The sequence below is a fragment of the Drosophila melanogaster genome, chromosome 3R, assembly GCF_000001215.4.
Source record: "Drosophila melanogaster chromosome 3R".
Classification (NCBI taxonomy): domain Eukaryota; kingdom Metazoa; phylum Arthropoda; class Insecta; order Diptera; family Drosophilidae; genus Drosophila; species Drosophila melanogaster.
In genome coordinates, this window is record NT_033777.3 from 20,245,510 (window position 1) to 20,272,968 (window position 27,459).

Genomic DNA, 27,459 nt, shown 5'->3' on the forward strand with positions numbered 1-27,459 from the left:
TCCTTTCGCCGGAGACGGGAACGGCTGCTGAGCTGGATTAGACCTCGCGCTAGGTGGTTGGGGTGCGTGTGAAGCTTGCTATGGTATTTTTCCTTAAGTTCCGTGATTGCGTTGGTAACTGATGGGATATTTAAGTCTCTTTGGATGTTTTCACTCCGAACGTACCACGGTGCCCCAGTGATGGTTCTCAGAATCTTTGATTGTGCTCGCTGAATGATGTCAATATTGCTGTTGCTGGCATTGCCCCATAACTGTGAGCCATAGGTCCAGATTGGTTTCAATATAGAATTGTAGAGCAAGACCTTGTGATCTAGGCTGAGCGGAGAACCAGAGTTGATGAGCCAGTGTAAGTTGTTGGCTTTGAGTTTAAGTTGGGTTTTTTTGGCTTCAATGTGCCTGCGCCATGTGAGTCTTCTGTCTAGGTGTACTCCTAGGTACGTTACCTCGTCTGCTTTCGGGAGTGGTATGCTGTTCAACAAGAGCGGAGGACAGTCTTGTCTGTTTAGCGTAAACGTCACGTGCTTGCATTTTTGCTCGTTTACTTTTATTCGCCAGTCAGAGAGCCACTTCTCAATGTCGATGAGGTACAGTGCCAACTGTGCTGTAGCTTGGATAGGGGACCTTGAACGGCTAAGGATAGCTGTATCGTCGGCAAATGTGGATACCGTTAAGCGACTATTTGTAGGGATGTCGGCTGTATAGATGAGGTATAAGGTTGGCCCAAGAACGCTGCCTTGGGGGACTCCAGCCTCAATTGTATGAACAGTGGAAGTGGCAGTGTTGCACCGCACTGCAAACTTTCTGTCATAGAGGTAAGACTTTAGAAGTTTGTGTGTGCTTTCGGGTAGGGATGTTTTAATTTTAAACATTAGGCCGTCGAGCCAGACTTTGTCGAATGCTTGGGATACGTCTAAAAATACTGCTGTACAGTATTCGCGATATTCAAATGCAGTTCTTATTTCCGTTGTAATACGATTCACCTGTTCAATGGTTCCGTGGCTTTCGCGAAATCCAAATTGGTGGGCTGGGATTATATTGTGGTATATCAGATGTTGATTAAGTCGGATCAGCAGGCATTTTTCGAATAGTTTCGAAATGCATGAGAGTAGACTTATTGGTCTGTAAGATGAAGCGACTGTGTGGTTCTTACCAGGCTTTGGAATCATTATGATCTTCATCATCTTCCATCGTTGTGGAAAGTAACCAAGTTTGGTGATGGCATTAAAGAGCTTGGTTATGTAGCGAACTGCAGAATGTGGCAGCTGGATGATCATTTCCGGTGTTATAAGGTCGTAGCCGGGGGATTTTTTCGGGCTGAGATTGTCTTTGATTATTTTAGTTATTTCTTTAGGACGAAACACAATTGGGGTGTGTTGCTGATGGCGGTTTACGGGATAGGACGGTAGCGCGAATGTGCTAGTAGCCTGGTTTGGCGTGAACACATTTTGTAGGTGAGCGGCAAATGTGTTGGCTCTGTCTTCATCACTACGGGCCCAGCCACCTGATGAATTCCTTATCGGCAAAACGGTTTCAGTCGGTGGGCGAAGAGTTGAGTGGGCTCGCCACAGTGACTTTTGTTTTGTGCCTGTTGGTGTGAGTTGCTCTATGTATCGGCGCTGATCGTCGTCCTCTTCTTGTTTCAGAGCGTTGGCCAGTTTCCGTGTGGCTACTTTTAGCTTTTGTTTTGCAGTTGGGGATCTGGAAGATTGCCATTCTCTGCGTAAGCGACGTTTTACGTGGACGAGTTGCTCGATTTGTACGTTGGTCTTTTTTGAATTAATTGTATTATTTGTTATTTTGGGTGTTGCAGTAAGAGCTGCTGCAGTAAGGATGGATTGCAATGCACACGTGCAGCTCTCTATATCAGATTCAGTATTGAGTTTTGGGCTTAGCTCAATATGTGAACTTATATATTTTTTATACCTGAGCCAGTTTGTTTTGCTAGAGGTCAGTCTGGTTGGTGGTTTCACGTTTTCTGCGTATCGGCGGAGGTGAATTAGTACAGGCGAGTGATCAGATGAGAGATCCGGCAGACATTCAGCTTTAACCAAACTGCGGGAAATATTTTTCGTAACTGCGAAGTCGATCAGGTCTGGCAGCTTATTGAGGTCTGATGGCCAGTATGTAGGACTCCCGGGGGAAACATGGTCAAGTTTATTAGTGGCTTTTATTATCGTCTTATAAAGCTGTTTTCCTTTTGGGTTCACAAGTCGCGATCCCCAGTGAGTATGTTTAGCGTTGTAGTCGCCTGCTGCAATGAAGTGTGGCCCTAGTGCTTGGAAGAAATCCAGGAATTGAGCTTCTAATACTGTGAAACGGGGGGGGCAGTATACGGCCGCTAGTGTAAGGAGAGTGTTGTCATCCAGCTGAATGTTGATAGATGTGGCCTGAAGATGATTTTCCGCAAATTCTTTGTAAAAGTGGTGCTTCATACGGTTCCTTATGAGTATGGCGGTGCCACCGTGTGCTTTTCCGTCGGGATGATTTGTACCGTAGAAATGGTAGTCTCTTATTTGAAAATTGTATTTGCTTGTGAGATGAGTTTCCGAAAGAAGCATTACGTCGATATGCTTCTCATGTAGGAATTGAGCTAGCTCAAGTTTGCGCTGTGAGACGCCATTGGCGTTCCACGTAGCTATGCGTAAGGTAGCCATTATTTATTTGATTGTTGGGCTACAAGCATTTGTATCAAAAGGTTTTGATTACGCATCATGTCTTGAATGGTGGTCTTCATAAATGTCATAAATTCCATCATGCTCTGTTGTAAGGCTTGCATCATAGCTTCAGTTTTTGTTTCCTGCTGCGCAGCTGGGTGATAGTTTTGTTGTGTGTCTAATTTTGTGTGCACTTCATGTGGAGTTCGGGAGTTTTGGGTTGGAGGCGTCATACCTGATTTTAAAACGTTAGCAAATGTTGTCTTGTTAGTGTTGAATGTAGGCCAGGGAGCGAAACTAGCTGCTTTCGAGAAAATTACTTCAGGATTTGTCTCTGATGGTATCAGGGTAGCTGATCCTTGGTGTGCCCGCGCCGTGTTCATTCTTTTGTGAAGACGGATTTTCAGCTCTTTGTAGATTGGACAGCCTCTGTAGTTTGCTGTGTGATTGCCCCCGCAGTTATTACATTTTTTCTCGCATGCATTTTCTTTGTTAATTTGACACTGTTTGGAGTCGTGGAGATCTCCACAGACTACGCACACCGGGCGAAGTGTACAATATGACCTCGTGTGGCCATACTCTTGGCAGTTTGTACATTGTACAGGAGCGTTGCGTTTGTGCGGCTCTTCTACCGTGATCCTACGGTGCAAAAGGAGCTGGAGTTTGTAAATTGGGTGAACCTCGTTTTTTCTAGGAGGCTTGTTTTCTGGTTCAAGTTGTCCTTTTTTAAATTTACATTTCATAAAATACTACGAATGTAATAGTTACCTCAACCTAACAAAAACTGCCAACTTACAGACTTTTAAATTAAATAAAATTTTTTTTTTTAATTTTTTCAAATTCTCTGCATACCTCTAAGTACTCTTCCAAATTTATTTGTAAAGCATTCTGATAAAACTCATAAAAAGCGTCGCCAAAAATAAACACGAAATATGATATTTGTATTTTTAAGACTAAATTTATAATCGTCTAGTTTACAATATAAAACAGAGAATGACACGTGAAAAACTAAATTAAGTGATCAATATGAAATAATGAGATATAAACAAACCATTAAACTAAAAACAATAAAAGCTAAATTAAACTAAAACAACGAATTGTTTCTACTGTTTTTTGGAATATTTATTTGCAAATATTGTATTTCTCAACTTTCAGTATGCAATCTACATTTCGCCATAAAGATTCGAACCCCATAACGAAAACCGGACCATGGTTTTTCATTTCGCAATTTATGAAGTTTGGGGATTCCTGCTAAGAGCTAATAAAGACCCTAAGACCCTGGTGAACCCAATCTGAACCGGTGGATTGCGGGATTCATTTCGTTTTAAATGCTTTTCGTTTATGAGCAGAATTTTCGTTCCGGCAATTTTAATGGCTAAAATTTTTATGGCAGCCAGCAGCGGTTATTAAATCAAATTTTATGTCTGGCCAACAATATGGCAGGGAGCAGGGGGAGAAAGGCGAAAAGTTTGGTAAGTTCAGGCGCAAAATTCAAGGTTCTTAGCGAATTAATTTATTTTATTTGTGTATATGTGATGGAGCTGCGCTTCTGGCGGCCAACACATCGAATATGTAACCCAGCCACGCCCCCAGCGCTCAAAACCGCCGCACTATCTGCTCTTGAAGCTTGTTTATGTTTGGGCAAAACTATTCCAATTAACTCAGCCAAAAACGAAAACCAGAATAGCGCCAAAATAGAAAATGAAAGCCAAAAAAAAAAAAAAAAAACAAAATACAAAAGAAAAAAGAAAAACAAAATGCCCACTGGTCATTTTGTAACTCTTTTGTAGACTGACTTTTCCGCCCATTTCCCGCCCAGTTTGTTTATTTTGTTTGATGTGTGCTGCATGCAACATCGCTTTTTTTCCCCCCATCTCTGTGTGTTTCAGTTGCCTTCTATTTTACTCGTTTACGACAAGGCAAAGTTTTATGCGCAAATTTCATTATTTAAAATGTGTTGGTAAATGAGTGTGAGTATGTTTCGGTGAAGAGTGTGCAACATGTAAAATTGGACCGCTTGCGGCCATAATTAATTTAAAATTAAACACACTTCACATTTGTTAAGCCATTTTGATGAGCTCAAATTTAATGGAAATTCGCAGGAATTTTAAGCGTACCCCTGACATGATTTTAGATTATGTTAAAATACATTTACGTATATGATTATAGATAATACTGTCTCATCTCATTTAATTGCAACATGCTGCAAGAACAAATCCTGTAGCGCATTAGCATCCGAAAAAAAAACCCATCAGCACACCAAATGCCCCAGAAGTTTGCCAAACTAACCACAAGTTGGCGTAATGTCGGTTTGAAGTGAATATACGCTTTTAATGTTGCTTTTTATTACAAACTAAATGCGAAAAATGTGTTGGCCAAGATATTTATGCGAAACGAGGGTTGAGATCCACAGGTAGGTGTCTTTTGGCTTGACACTCGCCACCTTTTTGTTATTAATGTTTTATAGCGGAGAATTTTACAAATTACTTTTTGTGCAGCTCCTGTCACACATGCGGACATAAAAACTTGATGGCAGGTGTAGCTAATTGAGATTATTATTTTAAATACCCAAAATCAACGACAAAATCTCTCTCCCCTCGCTGCTGCAACGTAAATCCTAATTAATGTGTTAAACAAACTGGTAAATTTTTATGATCCATTGAAGCTGTCACATATTTGGGTGGAAAATATATAATGTTTAGTACACCTAGTTTAATATTCAGATCCGTAATCATTTTTTAAGTTATTGCAATAAGCATATATCTTACATGGTTTTATAACTTCTGTCATTTTTATTTTATAGTGTAAATTGTTGGATACTTAAATATATTTTATTTATAGAGGAATTAGAAGTAATAGATTTTAATTCAAGAATTGTAAATCACTTTGCAGCTATCATTATTAGAGTTTTGCTATAAGCTTTATAAATGGATTCTCTAATGTTGTGCACTGATGTGCTCGAAAACTAAGACTTAGGCCGCAAAATTTTCCAGCTCCACCAATTAATCAAATGAACCTAATACTTCGGGACCTGCGTATCTCAACTTGCACTTTTCAGCTCATTAAACTGGAAATGCTGCCTCTTCGTTGATGGAGCCAAAATTCGCTCCGAGAGTTTTCTGCTAATAAAAGTCCAAAGTTATGGCAATAATAGCAGCAGCAACAGAAGGTACAACAATTTGTTTTTTGCCGCTGTCGCGTGGGTGCAAACACATTTATATGTTTTCCCACGGTTAACACGACGTATGCGTAATTTATGTCGCTAGACGGCACCAGGTGCACGGATCACATAGCGCGGTTTTCATATTTCCAAAGTTCCGGCGCGAATTTGATGAATGTTTGCACTTTTTACGGCTCCTTCCATATGAGCGGTCTCATTTGAGGATAGTGCATTCATAAATTATCCACTCAAGAAAGTTGAGTTTAATGAGAAGTTTTTAAGCTCAAGCTCAAATGGAGCGGTACTTAAATTAAATGACTATTGTCACACTTAAAATTTGGCTTGCCAATCATTAGCTTTTATTTACTCTGGGGATTATTTTGAACAGCCTTCAACAATGTATTTTGGTTTATTAAATGTTTTAATAGTTGTGAAATTTTCTGGGATGCATATGCCTATGCATATTATGCATATTACGTATTCGTAAAAACTTTTGTTGATACACGTTTGTTTTTAAGTGTTACCTTACCTATTTAAGATTATATAAATCATCTACATTTACTTGGCTTTGATTTTAAAGTTTCCTAAATCTCGACGGAAGGAAAATCAAGACAGACGGAATATATATACCTTACAGTTTCGAAAACACTTTCTTCCACGCCTTTTATCAAATCAAGGACATCTCTCCAAATCTTAAGAACTAATCTCATATGTAACATTTAAACCAAACAGACCATCTTTAAGACCGACAGATGCCTTGATCTTTTTATAAATGCCACATTTCCTAGGAACTGTCCTATTCCATAAAATCGAAATATTAATAAAAAAGAAAGTAACATAAATTGTAAATAATACTATGCTAGTTTTTATTATAATCCAAACAACTGAACAACATTGGACTAAGTTACTACATGTAAATAATGCATTCAAAGAAGATTATCATAAACAACCTACACAGCCGAAGTTCCTGCACACAGTACTATATTATATAAGTAACTTAACTTAAACAATAAAACCTAAAAACAATAATAGCAATATTACACCCCTTTACTCTACAAGAAATGAATATAAATGTGGCAGATATTTTTCAGTGCTACCACAATTTCATAATTTTTAAGAACGTTGGGCATTGCCAGACTGAAGTGTAGAACTGTAGAGGTTCGTGTACTGACTAACTTAACGATAGATTGTACACAAGCCAGTTCATACAATCTTTGTATAAATTCGCAAACCATGCTAAAAGTAAATGTTAAGAAGCAATTACAATTTTTATTTATTTATATATCGCTCTATCACCGAAAAGTTACAACATTTGGTTGCACCCGCTCGCGGCGCCAGTGTAACCGTATCATTCGCCTTTGCCACGCAACTTGTAAGATTTTGCCCAATCCGGCCAACGGTCCCACTTTGGGGGTATTTTCTCAAATGGGGCAAATGGTCTCCAGCAGATTCTCACTTCATGCTCGGAATCGCACGGACGTGTCGCGGATGTCGGAAGGTGGAGCTCCTGTGAATTGCTCTTGTGCCCCGCGCACAAAACCCCAATAATAGCCAAATCGGGCAGCGCCTGCAGGCTTTTGTGTGAATAAAACGGTTTGTGGCGACATTTGTTCGATTTTTAGGTGTCGCAAATTAAATTCGTTTGCAAATACAAGGCACTTACGCACACAAACGCGAGCGCACGCACAAGTGTAGGTGTGAAAACAAGTGAAACAGAGAGCTGGGAAAACAAACTGGGCTGCATAGATACTGGCTAAATATTGGATTAAGCTCGTATAAAGATAATAATAACAACAACAATCAATCGAAAATGCGCGTGCGACAGAGAGGGTGCGAGTGTGAATGAGGAAAAGAGAGCGAGCGCAGCACGCACACAAACACTAACACGCTGACGTCGACGCGCTGTCTGTGCAGAGGAGCAGTGTTGCCAGCCCACAATACTGCTGCCCGAGAATCCCAATTAAATAATTAATAAGTTCGAATCAGAATTGGAGTATCTGAGGCAGGGCTTTTTGCTTTGCTTACTCCTTTTCCCCGATTCGGCTTATTGGCATTGGGCTCTGCTCTATGCTCTGAGTTGGCAACACTGGCCCCCAAATCGAGTGTGGGCAAGAGAGATAGAGAGACATAGAGAGCAATCGCGAGAGAGTCACATGCTAGGCGCTCATTTCAATTTTCCTCAATGAATGAACACTTTTCACGGTTTTCGGTTCGTCGGTTCGCGTTTTCCACAGTCGTGCGTTGTTTTGCTCGTGGAAAAGTTGTAAAGCCCAGCCAGCCATAATCCAACATTTTGTTTGCAGTGCATTTGCAGCGCGGGAGAGCGAGAACCAACGGCTTAGCGAGCAGTTAAATAATTTTTAAAGTGTTTGTGTTTTTAACGTGTAAAACCCGAAAAAGTCTATGCCTTTTGCATAACAAAAACAAGCCGAGCAAATAAAATAAAAGAGAAAAACAGCAATAAACACCCATACACGTAAACATATACGTACAGAGAGAAACGGACGCCTACGTCAATAAGCGAAAAACGGTAAGCGAAATTCTTTTACCCCATGTTGTATGTGCTTGCCAATTGGAAAATTTTGTATTTCCCTTCCCGCTTCCGTTCTCGCCATCTCACTTCCCCAGTCTCTCTCTCTCTCTCTCTTGTTCCCCCTCTTCCGGGCTTGCTCTTACACTTGCTTTTACGTTGTTGGCAAGCAGAGCTTCATTCATTTCCACAACTTGCACACATACACATACCAGCACACCCCCGCTCTCTGGGAATTAGAGAGTTGGCAAGAGAGCGGTGGGTCTCAGTGTGACCGTGTGTATTTGTTGTAGCTGGTCAGGCCACAAAATTTGTATTCAAGAAATTCTATTCATTTGTTAAATAAACCCTAAGCCTCAACATTTAAACATTTGCACATCATATTGTTCATAAAATACAAAAAAGTCGTAACAATAGCTCCTAGAATTAATATGTGCGTGTGTATGTATGCATTCTTTATCATTGATATGTTAAATGTGAAATGTTGAAATTCAAATTAAGCTCTGCCTTTTTGTAAACAAAAACAATGGGGTGAAAATCAGCTACTGAAATTAGCTAACCATTAAAGTTACTGGTTTTGGTGGATTTTATTAGGGAAATCATGATTAGTATATGAAAATTAGTGGACCACAAATGAGTTAATAAAATCATGGTGCACGGGAAACAATATTGCTGTATTAAGATGTTTTTTTTAAATTTTTTTATTGATAGAAAAACTGTCGTCAATCAAATCAATTTAATTTGAACACTGTACCAGCCTCTTTTGCTGTACATTGGTCCCACAGTTGCCAACTGAAGTTAACCGCCCCCACTCCCCTTCATCAAACACACACACAGACGCACTTGCACTCTGACTGGCTGGCCATCGATGTGTGTATGTAATTAGCAACAAAACTCTCGCTGGCAACTGCATCGCATGAGATTTGAGCGATGCGTTGCTTTTGTTATTGCTATTGTTGCGTCTGCCCGGACCAAATGCTCCCTCTCTTTCTCTAGTCGCTCTCTCCCACCCTCTCTACTGCCTAATTTACATTTGAATGTGCGTGAGCGCCCATTTGTTGATAATTATCAGCAAATTACTAGACGCACTTAGCAGCAGCAGCAGCAACAACAACAATGGGAGAAGTAATGCATACATACAGCGAGTTAGTACAGTGGTCACTATGAAACATAATACAGAGATTAATGCTTAATCGGAATTGAAATTTACACATTTAAGAATTAAAGTAATTCAGAAAAAACAAGGTAATATTCGAAAAAAAACATATTTGAAATGCCCTCTTTACAAAGTGCAAACGTATGCGTGTACAACAAAAAGGCGTGTTTCAACGACATTTATAATGCAGATTTCACTCCCCGTGCTGACCTTAAAAACAGTTTTTTGTTCTATTATTATTTTCTGTCATTCGCTCATACGGGTAGGTGGGGTTATTGAATTTTTAGAATAATTAATCAACCGCAAGAACTTTTGTTGCTAATTGGCAAGTCGTCGGTACAGAAATATAAACCCGTTGCTATGTCTACGATTTCGGTTTGTGCATATATATTGTACATATGTACATATGGGTATAGTATTAGTATGGCATGGCAAATCCAACTTTGGTGGCAAAAACTTAGTTATTCACTCACACGCACACACACAGCGAAAGAAACGCGCACGCCGATTGTTTATTAATTTTTTTTATTTGTACAAATTTGGTTTATCGTTAGCGGCAAATGTTTCTCTTTTCATTTTTATTATTAACTTCATTATTCGAGGCATGGCACGTTTTTCTTGCCTAGTTATTTTTTTGTTTCGATTTTTTATTACATCGCGTTGATGGTGTGTTTGAGTGTGTGTGTGCCTTTTATGGCCAGGACAATGAGCCAATTTTGGTATTGAAGCTAGTTTCTCAATTAGGCCAATGCACTGGTAGAAATTTCGACGCAGTTACTCCTAAAACAATATATATTAAAAAGAAGTATGGAACTTATTTACAACATGGTTAATATGCACAAATTGCAAGTCAGGTCGCAACAAGTTCACAGAAGTTAGTAATACTAGGCAAACGTTCTTGTTAAGTGCATTGTTTAAATGGTAAGCTTAGAAACTAAAAAGATCTAAATCCTAGAGCTTTAAGGTACTATTTTTCCGAACTTTGCTTCAGGAACCCTTATCGTGCATCATAATCTTCCACCTTGGTGGTATCCATGAATGTAATTTTTTCATGTTCCTCAGAGCAATAAATCTTAAAGTCTTAGGCCTTTAGGTTTTCTACTATATTGTCATTAGTTCAATGCTGTAAGCATAATTCTCCGAAAATCTTGTTAAAACCTTGAAATAATCATCTATTACGACTAGAGAAAAACACACTTACGCAATACTTGTATACCAAGATCTTTTGTTTAGATATCCTACAAAAACCGAGATGAGAACCATTAAAAAGCTGAAATAAGCCACATAAGCTACAAACAACAAACAGCAAAACTTCAATAACAATCCATCAAAAAGTTGAAATTGCCCCAATACACGACAAAACCAGATCATGTAGGGCATTAAAAAACCCAGACAGAAGGGCATTCAGGCAAATACGGAGCAGTCATGCCCAGATCGAAATATGTATGTATAAGCACGGAACGCAAAGAAAAGCATTTGTAATGGATGGTCTTCACGTTCTGTCTGCAATGAATCGGAGTCTTTATTCCGACATATGGTCCCAGGCAAAAAGTTCGGTGCCAAGTGGAGTTGAGAAGATAGAACACGAAAAAGATGGAACAATGAGTACGAGTAAACAATGGCTATAGCGCTTATATGGTGGAGATTATATAGATGTATAGTAGTGCTGTTTTCATTAAAATTTATAGTGCATGGATTATTATATTTAGTGGATGGAAAGCTATTCTACGGGTGTACATATGTGTAAAGCTAACACATTATTTGTAATATCATTTATTCTCCTATAATAATATTCTCCTACTTAATAATTAGACATTCTACATAATTCAAATAAAAACAAAATAAAATTGTTTATCATTTACATAATTTTTGGTATCACAATAACATTTATAGTATGAAGCAAACTTTCGACTTATTCGAAATACTTGGGAACAAGCAGGTCTGAATAATTTCATGAGTACAGCAAATGGTGCAACTTTTATAGATGATTTTTATGTGCATATCTATTATCACTCGGAGTCAGGGTATTTGGGATTTTCCCATTTGACTTGCACACTTAATCCCTCCCTACTGAATTCCGATTGTATGGAGAATATCTTATTCGCGGGCCTTTTGAGTCTGCACGCTGCACAGATGACGATCATCAGCGAATCGACAATATACATACATACATATATGCGTATATATGTACAGTGAGCATTGGCATTAAAGAACCGGGGAAGAGATGATGTGGAGAAGAAAAAAGAGCTTGAAAGACGAGCGATAAGAAGGCAAAAAGGCGGCGAAGACGTTGTCAGCCAGACATGGCGTATACGCAGCGTTGTACGCGCGTATACAGATGTATGCGTGTGTGTGTGGTAGTAGTACGGCAGTATCTGTGTGCTGGTGCTGCTGCTGGCTGCCTTTTACTACTATGTACTACGGGTTAACACCAGTAGCTGTCTGACGGCTTGACGTTGTTGTTTGTTTCTTCGTTTTTATTTGTTTTATGCTGGGTTTTTGTTCGATTTTCATCGTTGGTTGTACTTTTTGAAGTTCAAGAATATGGAAAGCAAGAAGGAGGAGGTAGCGTTGTGGATGCGAGTGTGTGGGGCTTTGTGGAGTCTCGTTTTGCGTCTGCTTCTCGGCACTCTTTCCATGAGAACCCCCCTCAAAAAACCCCCCACTTTCGTCTTCTTGTTTGACACTAACACACGTTTAGGTGGCATTGTATCTGTGTGTATGGGCAGCACACATTGATGTGTAACTTGTTGTTTTTGTTGTTGCTGTTGTTATTATAGTTGGTGCCACAGACCAGTTTTCGTGTTGCGTTAGCATTTGTTGTTGCTGTTCTTGTGATTGTGTATCTTGTAGTACGTCTTGCAGACTCGCCTCTCGGCATTCTACAAATACTATAAACATCGAGTTGTAGTAGTACAACTTCTTATGGCATCCAGTTGTGGAGTCTTCAAACAAATTTCCCGATGAGTTTTTTCTGGAATTTTTTAGTTAGTACTATATAGTATAGTATAGTAGATGATAAGAAATGATGTTAAAAAAACACATTGACTAACAAAATTGTATTTTTAAAACATTGAATGATTCAGTGGCTTATTTATATTGTTCAGTTTTTAAAAATTCCTTGATTACCGTTGTTGATATGCGTTCCAAGCTAAATTAATACTTTTGTATGGCTAATATATTATATTTAGCTGCTCACCAAAATCGCTCTCCCAGCGACCATTTGACCTTAATCCGCACCTGTATTCCACTTTTGGTATTTCATCTGCCAACAGGCCGAACCGAAGAAAAAGGTCCAAAACATGCGTTTGCCCCTTCATGGGTTCACTGTTGCTGCTGCTGGTTGCCGTCGTCAACGTTTTCGGGATCATTAATTACGTCTGCTGGGTCTCGGCCTCTCGGATTCTCTGCCTGCACCCCGTGCTTTTGGCCCAAAGCAAATCCCAACCGAAGAACCGGAATGTTCAAGAAGGAAACAAGAAGTTGTCTTTGAAACTCTGCGATTTGTATTTGTATTCGCTGTGGTTTCGTTGAGTCGAGCTTGAAACTTCTATTCCTCCGCTTTGTTGAATCCACCTAACGTTCATGTTTCATATTAAAATCATCGTGATGTCTGTGATAATAATGGGGTATAAACATGAAAAAGGCAAGCTTGAACTGGTTTTTATAAGCCATACAAATAATACCTTTTCTGGGATTTGCATTTCCTCACTCTCCTGTCCTGTGGACTCAACCTCCTTTGAAATATTCGATGAGTAAGCCGTCTTGGCCTAATTAGCGTTTCTGGTATTACTCATCGCTTATCTCCCACTCCACACAGATACAAATCCAGACTCAACAATTTTCCCTATATAGAGTTATGTACACTGCTTTCGGTTTCTCTAAAAAAGATAGCCAAGCTAAGCTCTTATCCTGTGTTATAAAAAACACGTTCCAAATAAGCCGGCAAATGTTTGTTTGTTGGCCCAACACAATGGCACACACGGCGCAAAACAACATAAATTGTGGTATTTATACCGAAAACATTCCCAAACCGGTTCACCACATCTATGCTGTAATAAAAAACCACCAAACAAACCGGAAAAAATTTTGGTTTTTCGGTTGTATTTTTTGTTTTATGTGAGCACCGCTCCAAATGCTGCTGACTGGGGCTACTGTTCCAGTCTAGGTATCCGTTTCAGTTTCAGAACCGGCCTATGGAGCCGAATCAAGATCAAACCAGATATTATATGGCTTTTACTTTTCTACTACAAGTTATATAAGCTCGCCATATTCCACCTATTACACTTATTCAACTTAGAAACAGAATAATCTGTGAAAATTATAGGTTAAATCAATAAAAACCCCAAAAGTAAAAATGGAAAAAAAATAGTCTTAGTTAGAAAATAGAAAGATCAGTTGCCCAACAAACATTTGCGATGACATTAAAACTGTTTCCTCATTTAAAAGGTTAATAATTACTAAGTAAGTAAAGTAATGTACTAAAACAAACTGTTTGCCAATCCATGTGTAGACTAACGATTATTTAAAACTAAATAATATACTTAAATGTGTTAATGCAAAATGTTGACGAGGTAAACAAGGCAAACTTATCAACCCACACACTCAAAAATTCAACCATAATCAACATGAAGAGGTGAAAAGAAGCTACAAAAAAACAGAAAGCACATTCACATATACGTATATACTAACCAGCCGCTGATAAGTCAATATGTAATTTAAATTTTCGTATTTTAATAGTGATAAGCCGGCAAACACACGTTTAGTACATATGCATGTATGTATGTATATTGCAACCACCGAACGTACACACATGCATAGGTATTTTTTTTTTTTATTGATTTCCATCAGTCAGTCAGTTTGTCAATTGGTCAAATACTCGACTTGCCAACTGAAATCGCTATCAGTTTTGTCAGGCGTTTATACATTTATACTGATATAGATACTCGAGTGTGAGACTACACAATACAATTTGTTCCGTACATTTCGAGAGCAGTTGCAGATGTTGGACTTTAGATACAATTTCCATATCAATGTATTACTTCTTTTTGTCCGACATATTATATTCTCAGAATTTGTTTATTTATTCCTTCTCACACGTCTCGCGCTCGTTTTCAGTGAGTGAGAAAATCTAAAAGTAATGCATCATAGATACGATACGTACTACGTATATATAGATTCAGATACATAGACAAACAGACATTCTCCAACTAGACAAACACAATGGGCAAACGATGAATTCATTCTTAATGAAAAACATATACATCTGCATCTCAGCTCCGCTCTGCTCGTCTGCCCATGTATTAGTTAACAACAATAGCAAAAGGCACAAAATAAAACACATTTTTATCTGCTTTTCAGGCGAAATGAATGAAAAGGCAATTTTGCAATAAAATTTATTACTTTCTGGGTGTTCTGTGTAGCTATTACTCGAATACATTTTAAAGTGCTACGCTTTTTGGCGTCTAATGAAAATGATCAAACAGCTTTAGCAGGCAATAATAAATTATATTAAGGATCTTTATTTGCCCGTTTTATTTGTACGAACAGCAAATTTTTATTAGCAAATGGGTCAATTAATTCGGCTATATGGACATTTGCAGAAATCGGGAACGCGTTTATTACGGGCAATATAATGTATTTTGGTTTAGTTTGTATAGTAATACACTCTGCAATTGAATAAAAATATGTGTGTTATTTCATTAAATCATAATAAAAATTAGCTTTTTAAGGCTATTTACATTTTGACTAAATCATTTTCATGTATTTTTCTACAAAATAGCTTCCCAACTTTTTTTTTTTTTTGACTTAAAAAATATTTCAGTTGCCAACTCAGTGTGCATATTATATGGTTGATTTGTACTTGTCCAGTGATCACCGCTTAATTAAAATGAATACCTTTGAGCCGTTGCCTTGATGGGCTGCGTAAAGTTTGGCGGACTAGATAATCTATATAATTATTAACCACGGCACGTCACAACAAATGGAAATAAAATACCCCAGACAGAGATCGAAAAAAAAAACTGGCAAAATGCGAAACAAGCCAAGCGAAACGAACACTAAGCATCGAATTCAGATATGCTAAAAAGGCTAAGAAACTTGGCTGATTATAACTGATAGCATTGGGGGCTGGGCTTTGATAAGAGATACAGATGTGCATGGCTTATATGTACATACATATATGGTTATGTATGGTCATATAATATATCTGCTAGCGGGTTTCGGTCGTAAACTTGTTGACAACAACTTTTGTGCAAGTGCTTGTAGCTCATATTTGGGTGCTATTGCCGCTTGAGAATCGCCTGTTATTTAGTCTCCATATATACTACCTACATTCATATTCGTATATATCAGTTGGTTTTTTTGTGGGGAGCAGCAGAATGGTGGGGCTTGGTGTTGGGGTTGTAATTTGTATTCAGCGTTTTACTCTTTTTCTCTGTTGCTGATATGGCATTTAAACCATTATATTCTGTCGACTCTTTACCCATATCACACACTATTGAAACAAACTTATAAATACACACATGCATGCGAGTACAGTGCGTTTCGCAAGTGTTTATCAATGTTTAGATGCATTTAAAGAAATCACCTTTACGTTATTAACTATAACAATGCTTCACTTGCTATTCAATTTTATACTGTAATATTAATTTGATTGATAATGGTATCCTGAGAAAAATACTTATACTATCTTTTATTCCGACTGATCTAAAATTTTGTGAGGCACTGTACTTGCTATATGGTCGGGGGTCTCTGATTAATCTTAACTCGTCTGGCGGTCGGTTGCTCTGTCACCCGATCATTCGTTTATTCGCTGGTTGATTGGTTGCCCAGTCAGTCAGTTAGTCACACAGTCATTCAGTCAGTCAGTCACGCAGTCAGTCAGTTAGTCAGTCATTCAGGCAGTGAGTCAGTCAGCCAGTTCGTACGCAGTCATGTCATTCATTTGCCATTTCAAGTGCTATACACACTCATGATTGGGTTGTACGAACTGCGAATATCTATATAAACGCTCAGTATAGTTTTGTGTGCACTGGATGCCGGCTGTTGTCGATTTGTACGTACGTACGTACATATGTACATACATATATAAAGAGTGTGTTCCGTAATAAGCTTTAAAGTGTAGCTATTGCCCGTGAAGCGTTTGCTATTCATTAATGAGTTGTTTAGCTGTCAACTGTCGGTTGTCATGCTCAATCCATTTGTATGTACCGATTACCGATTGTTCGGATCTGGTATAGATAGGTACCTACATGTGCAATATAATGGATATCATTATTAATTTTGATTATGCAAATTACTTATATCGCTATTGGAGCCACAGAATAAAGGAAGCTGCTGCGATCGAGTGACACCTAAATTGCTATTCTATGTATCTGTATCTTAAATTTTTATGAAAATTTTAATGATTATATTATTGCTTCATATGGTTATGGTTTATTTATACGTACGTTTTCACATTTCCTTACGTAACCCATTTAGCTTGGGATCGATTCATTTTCATTTACCCAAATTTCAGGCTATCCACGATCCCATACTTTTGTTTACGTTTGCGCACCGCCTGCTGATTTCAATTAATCTTGAATTTGTAATCACAAGTGGGAGCAGGTGTGTGATATTGCTGGGCGCTGGTTGACTTGGCTTATTTCTTCCAAGCTGGGCATTATAAAAATTATCTTTATCTTGCTTCGCACTCATATGAACTTCATCAATCAAGAAGCCTATAAATCAAGCAATAAATTTGTTGATATCAAGACAAAGCCATGTCAACTTAAACTTAAACACTCAGTAATGATGGAAAGGAAATCAGTTTTTTATAGGCTACATAACATAACATATCATTAAGCATATAGGTTCTTTTTATATATTTCGTATTTATAAAGTGTTGTATAGATTAGAGCATTTTTAACGAGGGCTACAAATGCAATCCCTCATTAGATTGATTAATATTTATCATTAAAAAGTACACTTGACTATCTGCTCAAACATATTCAGATAGATAAATGTATTTGCTAGATCCCCCCAGGGGTTCCCCTTTCACATTTCCCCAACCGCATAGAAGATACATACCTCACTGGGCTACCTGCTAAATTGTAAGGTAAATAATCCACATGAGGCACACTTTTGAGCAAACTACCAAATTACACACAACCCGTCACCCCGCCCCTTTCATCCAGCTGCTTCGCTCAAAAAGCAAATAAACCTAAGTGCCTCCTCCCGCTACTTAATTCGATTTTAGTGGTATTTGTGGTTCGTGCTTTAGATATTGTTGTTTTTGCCGACGATGCGAACCAGACCCGACTTTATAGAGGAGCTTGCCCCTGAAGTAGCCATTAAAGTTGTCGAATGGAGTTCTGAAATTAGGTTTAAAGGTTACAAATTCGAGGAATAGTTTATAGTGCATTCAATTTAATTAACTGAAGTTGATTTTTTTTTTTTTTTTATTGAAAATGTTCCACTATGGGCCACATTATGATATTATTACTTAATTGTAATATTTTATATAATAAAGAATATTTCATGAAGTATTTATTGTAGAGGGTACCTCCTAGTCGCTCCTCTATTCAGCCGTAGTGGTACTCCTCACCTGTTTATGTAATGCTCGCTCACGAAATTCACTTAAGTAAAAGCGGAGGAAAAAGAAAAAAAAATAAGCGTGGAATGAAGAACAAGTGTAGCATTTGTTAGATGCCTTTCCTAATATTTCTTTTCACTTGTTTTTTCATGCGCTTGAAAATAATATTTCTTCTTTTGTTTATTTTTTTACTTATATAGGTATTATTCAAGCTTTAATGGCCAAGAGAGAGAGAGATACAGATACAGATACGGTAGCGTGCCACATGCGTGTGCGGCCAGCCAGCCCGTCCGTCTGGCTGTATTTGTATCTCAAAGTTTGTTGTGTATCTATAGTAAACAAAAGCGCGTAAAAGAAAAACAAGCACTCAAAATTGGCCCGAAAGAATGGATTCGTTGTGGAAAAGAACGAGAAATGTATAGTGAAACAGGAAAGGAGACATCGTTAGCACTGCCCGATCCTATCCAGATACAATAGAGATGGGGCTTGGGGTGCTCGGGGGGTATCGGTATTATAAGGACCCCTTCTCCACATACACGTATGCGTAAAAATTCTTTTGGTATCGCGCGCGCGTAAAACGTAAAAATGAAAATGAAATGAGTTGGGGAAATATATATGTACATATACGTATATTTTCCTCGTCTCATGCTATACGTAGATATACACAAGAACCAGAGAAATATAAAACACAATTTGTTGCTATTCGGCCCCACAGGAATGGGAGGGATCTCAAAGGAGGAGACGAATCAGAGGAGTTCTTGTCTGGATTTTATATTCATTTATGTGCAATTTTTATGTGTTTCTCAGTCGGTTTTGGTTTATTTATTTTGCGATTTTCCCCCACTAAATTGATTTGTTTGTTTGTGTGCAGGAGTTTTAAACCGGTTGCAGATGGACATTCTCTGTTTTAACGTGCATGTTTATTCAGTGCTTGCCTGGCTAGCAACAGGAATTGTATAGAAAAAAACGCTTTTTTATTGCTAAGCTTATCAATGAGCACAGCAACGATTGCCATATACATATATTTCAGCAAACCTGACGAAATTGCATTCATGGATATTGGTCTCATTATCAGCTTGCTAATAAGTCAACATACGAACTGAGATAAATGCATTCATTGCATATTTGTTGACTTATTAATAAACAATTTTTATCTGCAGGAAACTTGGTTTTTCATTTCATTCCCCGTCCTCTTCTGTGCATTACTTCTTACAAGAAACATTGGGTTCGATTTCGATTGAAAAGCTCATCGATTGAGAGCACTGGTGATAATGATATCGGACCGGGGACGGACCCACTGTGGTTTCTTTCCACTGGTCTTATCTAAATCCGCCCTCCACAGGGAGACTTCTACTTTGCCATAAAGCGAACCCAAGGGAGCCCCAAGAAAAAACCGGGTGCCTGTCTGCCTGACTGAAATACCAATCAACTCACTTCAATTATGCGACATCGCACGATAAACGGCACAAAAGAAATAACTATATAAATAAATGTATACGTACGTATTTATTTGGGCAGTGTACGTACAGTGGACGCGTAGTACGTGTGCACATTGCCAATCTATAAGTAGAAGATGAATATATAAAACGCCAACGTACAACACGTTTTGTTCATTTTTAATTAATGAAACCTATTTCGAGCTGCGACCGACCGACCAGACACACACAAAAATAAGACATCAAAGTCAAACAAAACAAAACGTACTAATGGATAAAAAAAAAAAACAAAGACAAAAAGATAGTTCACATGCTCGATAATTAACATACCCATTAGGGTTTTAATGTATTATTATTTTTTTTTGGGCTTATATTATTATGCCATTTCTAGGATGCCTATCTGCATTCAACCGACATTAGTGTGAATTTATTAATTAATCAGATGGATGTTTCAGTAAAGCAGGACGGTTGAAGACAGTTAGATTAATGCACAATATAATTCCCCTATTACAAGGCTTTTATCGTTATTTATGGTAATGAAGGCTTGTCTTAGTATTAGGTTCATTCACTAAAATAATCACATCCAGGCATTAAAGCTAAAAAAAAAACGTGTAATTTCGTTCTAGACAAGTTCCTTTAACAGCGTGTTTATTTAACGATCAATTCCATAATCCAAATACCCTTTTATTTCCTTTGTCTGCCACACATTAGTGCAAGTTGGTCTGTGTTTTGTCTGTTGGCTGATTCTATAGCCGCTTTAGTATCCATATATTTCTATTTTCCGCCACACACTCACACTCACTTGGCCATATCTGCTGATGGGTCGGCCAGCCCATACTGAACTTTTATCTCTATTTCTGGGAAAGAGAACCGAAATCAATTTGGCGTGGTTTATTCTAACGCCGAGCCGAATAATCAGGTAATTTATATAAAAAGGAGCAACGGCGGAGGCCTCGATAAGGTCGCCCAAAAAAAAAAAAATAAAGCAAATGAACCGCAAAAAGTAAAAATATTTTGCTACCAACGTCGTATAATTTTTTCATTCATGCGCTAATCGCTCGCATCGCAAATGCACAAACGTACAAACGTACGCACACCCAATGTTTTCTTATACATCCGTATCTACACGCTCGAACGTACTACGGGCTTATGTGGCCGATAAAGATATATACATACAGATATATGTACATACATATATTTACACACTTGGGCCGTATACGTACGCTCCACACGCGTCAATGCGGCGGCCACCCACCGCCCACTGCCGCCTTCAGCACACCGAAATGTATAACAAAAAAAAAAAAACAACATCATGCACCTGCCCGCCCGAAGCTCTCGGAGAACATATAAACATACTGCTCGATTTAAACACATTTTAATGCTGCGTAAATAAAGCAAACAATCTGAACAATCTGAACCATCCACGTGCTTTCTTTCACCGCCCCGGAAACTCGGAGCACCACACCTTTGAAGCTGTTTTTTTTTCTCGTATTTTTTGGCCAACTATATTTATGAGGAAAACGAATATTTTCATTATAAACCAATGTGTAAGTTAACACAATCACAAAACACCCGAAATATAGTCGTAAGCCTCAAGTGCTTTTCCCATCTATAGATCGAGCTTTACCTATAAGAAACTGTAACTTGTTAAGCTTTAGAGATAAGAACTCTTGCTATACTTAAGTCAGTCGATTTTGGAAGATTAGAAGCGTCGGTCATCGCCACGTACTTACTATTCGTCTCATTAAGTGCAGACCGCGCAAGCCCTATTGTAATTAATAAACTTACGCTAATAAATATATGGAAAATCCACTAAAATGATAATTGGCGCCCAAACGGATATAAAAACCTACGATAACTGAATAATTATAAATAAATAACAAAAGGAGGATCCGGAGACAAAACCAGCGGCTTTGGCTAATTAACTCTAACCTAAGAAATAAAAATTTCGTGATTACATAAAATATAATATTAATTACTAAGACCATCTACCTTAAAATTGTTTGTTAATCACTATTATTATATTGTAAGTATAACGCTTATTGAACGAATTAAAAATATTATTATTATTATTATATTATAACCTATGCAAAGAGTATTGATAATAAAAATACATGAGTGACAGTGATAACCTTTTAGACAACCTAGTGTCAAGCTTAAATAAATGGTCAGCGCACCAGGCAAGTAGGCAAAACAGTGCAGAAAAAAATAATAAGTCATCAGATAATTGGTGGTCAAAAACAAAGACAACTAGCGAAATGGAATTTGAAGCTCAGTTAAAAGCGATCGTAGAGAGTGCTGTTGCCGGTGCGCTCGCAGTCCAAAAACAATCATTTGAAAAGCAATTGCAGGAGATGAATGAGCGAATCGGGAAATTAACAGTGAACACCCCAGAGGTGGAAACTTATGTAGATGCTGAAATTAGACCAGGTGTTGTCTGTAGCGAGCCTCTAGATATAATTAAATCTCTGCCAGATTTTGATGGCAAAAGTGAAACATATGTGTCGTGGAGAAAAGCGGCTCATGTCGCTTTTAAAGTTTTCAAAGATTACGAGGGAAGTTCAACATTTTACCAAGCTCTTGGTATTATGCGAAATAAAATAAAAGGTCCAGCGAATACAGTATTGGCTTCTTTTAATACTCCGTTACATTTCAAAGCAATGATCAGCCGTCTTGATTTCACATATTCTGACAAAAGGCCGATCTATCTAATCGAACAAGAGCTATCAACTTTGCGACAGGGAGACATGACTCTTACTGAATTCTACGATGAAGTCGAGAAAAAACTGACCCTACTTACCAACAAGACAATAATGACATTTGATAGTGCCTTGGCGATGTCACTGAATGAAAAGTACAGGACGGACGCGTTACGTGTATTTGTAACCGGAGCTAAGAAATCGTTGAGCGACATTCTTTTTGCAAAAGGTCCAAAAGATTTACCAACTGCTCTCGCTTTAGCGCAAGAGGTCGAGTCGAACCATGAGCGTTACCAATTCGCCCTTATTTATTCTAAAAATATTGGAGACAGGGGTCAGAAAATCGAACAAAAGCACAGCGATAAGGATAGAAACTCAATCATGCCCATGCAAACTAAAAACCCATATTTTAGCAAGCGTCAGGTGCATACTTATGATAACCAGGAAAGACAAGATCCAGTCCAGTTAACAAATCCTGATGTATCCATGCGATCTAGAAGAACTGGAAATTTTGGACAAACTCCATTTCCGACTCAGGGAAATATTTGGCCATCCCAACAGCAAAATTCTTGGCCATCTCAACAACAATATTCTTGGCCATCCCAACAACAAAATTCATTTCGAACACAAAATCAATTCGCATCGCAACCCCAACAGCAAAACACAAGTCAGGCTCAGGGACATTTTGGGTATGCGCAAGCATCAAAAAGACCAACGAGTGGCAGTGCAAGGTTTACAGGGCCAAAACAGCAGAGGATCAACTACTTACCTCATGAGAAAGGTCAATGTGAGGAAGATACAGACGGTTATCAAAAGGAGGCAGAAGCGGAGGTTGATGATTATGAGGACGAACTAGTGAATTACGATCATGTTCATTTTTTAGCCACAAATCCCTGCTACCGTACATAGAAAGAGAGATAGCAGGGAGAACCATAAAACTTTTGATTGACACCGGGGCTTCGAAAAATTACATACAGCCCCTCCCTGAATTAAAAAACATAATGCCGGTACAAAATAAATTCACGGTAAAATCGCTTCATGGTTGCAACACCGTCAAACAGAAATGCTTTATTAAGCTATTTAACACATCTGTTCAATTCTTTATTCTTCCAAGTCTCTCTAGTTTTGACGCAATAATAGGACTTGACCTTTTGAAACAGGGAAATGCAACGTTAGATTTTAAGAACAAAACGTTGAATATCAACAATGAAGTGGAATCTATTCAGTTTTTGAGATGTGACAGCGTAAATTTCACCAACATAGAGAATATTGTGGTTCCAAATCAGATATCTAATAAATTCCATACAATGCTTCGAAACCGATTGGCCGTCTTTGCGGAACCGGAAGAAGCACTGCCGTATAATACCAACATTGTTGCCACAATACGTACTGAGGACGACCAACCCATTTACTCAAAACTCTATCCGTACCCCATGGGCGTATCGGATTTTGTGAATAAGGAGACACATGCTTTGTTAAAGGACGGAATTATCAGGCCCTCGTCGTCACCTTACAACAATCCGGTTTGGGTAGTCGATAAAAAAGGTACAGATGAAGAGGGAAATACTAAGAAAAGGTTGGTTATAGATTTTAGAAAACTAAATTTAAAAACAATCGACGACAAGTACCCTATACCAAACGTAGTATCCATCTTGTCAAATTTGGGAAAAGCCAGATTCTTTACAACCCTTGACCTTAAATCGGGGTTTCACCAAATTCTGCTCGCAGAAAAGGATAGAGAGAAAACTGCCTTTTCAGTAGGAAATGGAAAATACGAGTTTTGCCGTTTGCCGTTTGGCTTGAAAAATGCCCCAAGTATTTTTCAACGTGCTATTGATGATGTTCTTAGGGACCGTATAGGAAAGTCATGTTACGTTTACGTTGATGACGTAATAATATTTTCAAACGGAATTGAGGACCACGTAAACGACGTTGCTTGGGTACTAGACAGACTGTCTGGGGCAAACATGAGGGTTTCTAAAGAGAAATCGTTTTTCTTCAAGGAAAGCGTCGAGTATCTCGGATTCATGGTGTCAAGTGGAGGTATCACAACCAGTCCTAGCAAAGTAGAGGCTATTCAGAAATATAATCAACCTACTAATCTGTTTAGTGTTCGATCGTTTTTAGGGCTAGCAAGTTATTACCGCTGCTTTATTAAGGACTTCGCCTCTATTGCTAGACCACTCACTGACATTCTGAAGGGTGAAAACGGAAAGGTTTCCGCAAGCCAGTCTAAAAAGATACCAATTTCTTTCGATGAAAGACAATGTTCTGCTTTTGAGAAGCTTAAAAATGTTCTTGTCTCCGAAAATGTAATGTTATTGTATCCCGATTATAGAAAAGCCTTTGACTTAACAACAGACGCTTCGGCTTTTGGCCTGGGGGCAGTCTTATCACAGGATGGCAAGCCTGTTACAATGATTTCGAGAACTTTACAGGATAGAGAACTTAATTTCGCAACAAATGAACGAGAACTTTTGGCCATCGTTTGGGCTTTAAAGTCTCTTAGGAACTATCTATATGGTGTCAAAAACTTAAACATTTTTACAGATCACCAGCCGTTAACATACGCCGTGTCAGATAGGAATCCAAATGCAAAAATCAAGAGATGGAAGGCGTTTATAGACGAACATAATGCTAAAATTTTCTATAAACCTGGCAAGGAGAACTATGTTGCCGATGCACTATCCAGGCAGGCTATTCATGTCCTAGAGGACGAACCCCAGTCAGACATTGCAACAATACATAGCGAAATTTCATTGACTTTTACAATCGAAACTATCGACAAGCCGGTTAACTGTTTTAGAAACCAAATTGTGATAGATGAGGGCACCGCAGACTCAACTCGAACTTTTGTTATTTTCGGAAGCAAGACAAGGCATCTAATACAGTTTCTAGACAAAGAGACCTTAATCGGAAGAATTCGTGATGTGGTTAAGCCGGATGTAGTGAATGCGATACACTGCGAATTACCTGTACTAGCTTTCATTCAAAACAGTCTTGTAAATGACTTTCCAGCAACAACCTTCCGACACACTATGAAAATGGTCAGCGACATTTTTAATCAAACTGAGCAACGGGAAATAGTGTCTTTGGAGCACAACAGAGCGCATAGGGCAGCACAGGAGAATGTAAAACAAATTCTTCAATACTACTTTTTCCCTAAAATGTCACAAATAGCCGCTACCTTTGTTTCTAACTGCTTGGTTTGTCAAAAAGCCAAATACGACCGCCATCCGCAAAAGCAAATCCTCGGGAGAACACCTATTCCGTCACATGTAGGCGAGACATTGCATATTGATATATTTTCTACGGACAGGAATTACTTTTTGACATGTATTGACAAATTTTCCAAATTCGCTATTGTGCAACCAATCGGCTCTCGAACGATAACTGATTTAGAACCTGCAATTATGCAACTAATGAACTTTTTTCCCCATTCAAAGACAATATTTTGTGACAATGAACCGTCCATAAATTCCGAGTCAATCAAGTCACTTTTGAAAAATCGTTTTAATGTTGACATAGCGAACGCACCTCCACTTCATAGTACCTCAAACGGACAGGTTGAAAGGTTTCACAGCACGCTTTTAGAAATAGCTCGATGCCTGAAACTTGACAGTGGAATGAATGATACAGTCAACCTTATTCTTCAGGCAACAATAGAATACAATAAGACGGTGCACTCAGTCACCAATAGAAGACCGATCGACATTATTCATTCAACTCCTCCCGAATTGGCTAACGAGATAGTAGAAATGGTTAACGAAGCTCAGGAAAAACAGCTAAGAAGAGAAAATGTAACAAGACGAGACAGAACCTTTGAGGTGGGAGAAACCGTCATGGTAAAACAAAACAATCGCTTGGGAAATAAACTAACCCCACGGTATAGGGAAGAACTAATCGAAGCAGACCTCGGGACAACGGTCCTCATAAAAGGGAGGGTCGTTCATAAAGATAATCTACGCTAGGTTTAGTATTTCTTTTCCTTTTGTGACCATCGCCAAGTTAGCAAAATACAAACGTGAAATCTGAACACTAGTAAAAGAGTTTGCAAACATTTTTCAATTAAATATTTGTCAAATCCTTCTTATTTAATCTTTAAACATTTTGTATTATTTCCGCTTCATCCTCTTTAGAAAATTTTAAAGGTATGTGATGAAATGCTAGACCCGAATGATTTGAAAACTTAAAGTCCACGCAACCACAAATATTTCCTGAAACTACCATAGAAAATAAATGCATTACCAAAACGGCATAATAACAGTATAGCGCACTCACTCTAATTAGATTTCAAATTCCCGATTAAAAAAAAAAATAAAACACTAATGTTATCAATACCCTTTCCTGATTCTGTTCAACTAAATAGGAAAATCAATACTTGCAATCAATAAGCGTTTTACTACATACTTTAATATCAAAAATATCTGAATGAACTTTATTATAAAATTATAATTGTTATACTTAATTATTGTCAAAACTTTAGTATTAAAACTGTAACTACCTCTTAAGTAGATGAGAAGAGTAGAAGAGGGAATTAAGATCTATCAACGTAGTATCTGCTAAAGACGTAAAGATGCGGCAACTATTTCTGCGCCTGGGTACTGAAACGACGAACTGAATAATATCTGCCATCAGACGCCAACCAGAGTGCGTTCAACACATACGTTTTGATGGTCAACTAGTTCAACCAACATCAGCATCATCGTCGTCAACAAGTCGACGGTTACAATAAAGATTTTTTCCAAGTTCGCTACGATCATCTCCAGAACCTTGTTGCGAACCCATGACATGGAGAATCAGCAGCATTTACGAACTTCTCGGATCATCCAGACACGCAGAGCTGCCTTCCCTTCGATGGTTTAACGCAGTACCAGGTTGGCAGTATGGGAACTTAGTGCACAACCAATGTTACCCGTAAGATCCGCTTTCAAATAGATTTGCCAATTGTAAAAAGTCTGTGGACAGCCTTCGTCTTAGAAGGGGAGGAGTTAACACAATCACAAAACACCCGAAATATAGTCGTAAGCCTCAAGTGCTTTTCCCATCTATAGATCGAGCTTTACCTATAAGAAACTGTAACTTGTTAAGCTTTAGAGATAAGAACTCTTGCTATACTTAAGTCAGTCGATTTTGGAAGATTAGAAGCGTCGGTCATCGCCACGTACTTACTATTCGTCTCATTAAGTGCAGACCGCGCAAGCCCTATTGTAATTAATAAACTTACGCTAATAAATATATGGAAAATC

At 38.3% G+C, this 27,459-nt stretch overlaps 1 protein-coding gene across 2 annotated transcripts in view, besides 2 other annotated features; it reads left to right on the top strand.

The window, feature by feature from the left end:
* Positions 1–3,372: part of a mobile genetic element that runs on past the window's edge.
* Positions 3,373–7,260: 3,888 nt separating this feature from the next.
* cic (capicua) overlaps positions 7,261–27,459 on the top strand; it is a 51,173-nt gene continuing 30,974 nt past the window's right edge. Inside the window, exons 1-2 of one of the 2 annotated variants that reach the window (NM_001260274.2) lie at positions 7,261–7,407; positions 8,118–8,344. The gene's annotated coding sequence lies outside the window, so the exon portion shown is untranslated. Of the gene's footprint in view, positions 8,345–27,459 lie in introns of both variants that reach the window. The other variant, NM_001275826.1, reaches the window with a different exon arrangement.
* Positions 21,062–27,459: part of a mobile genetic element that runs on past the window's edge.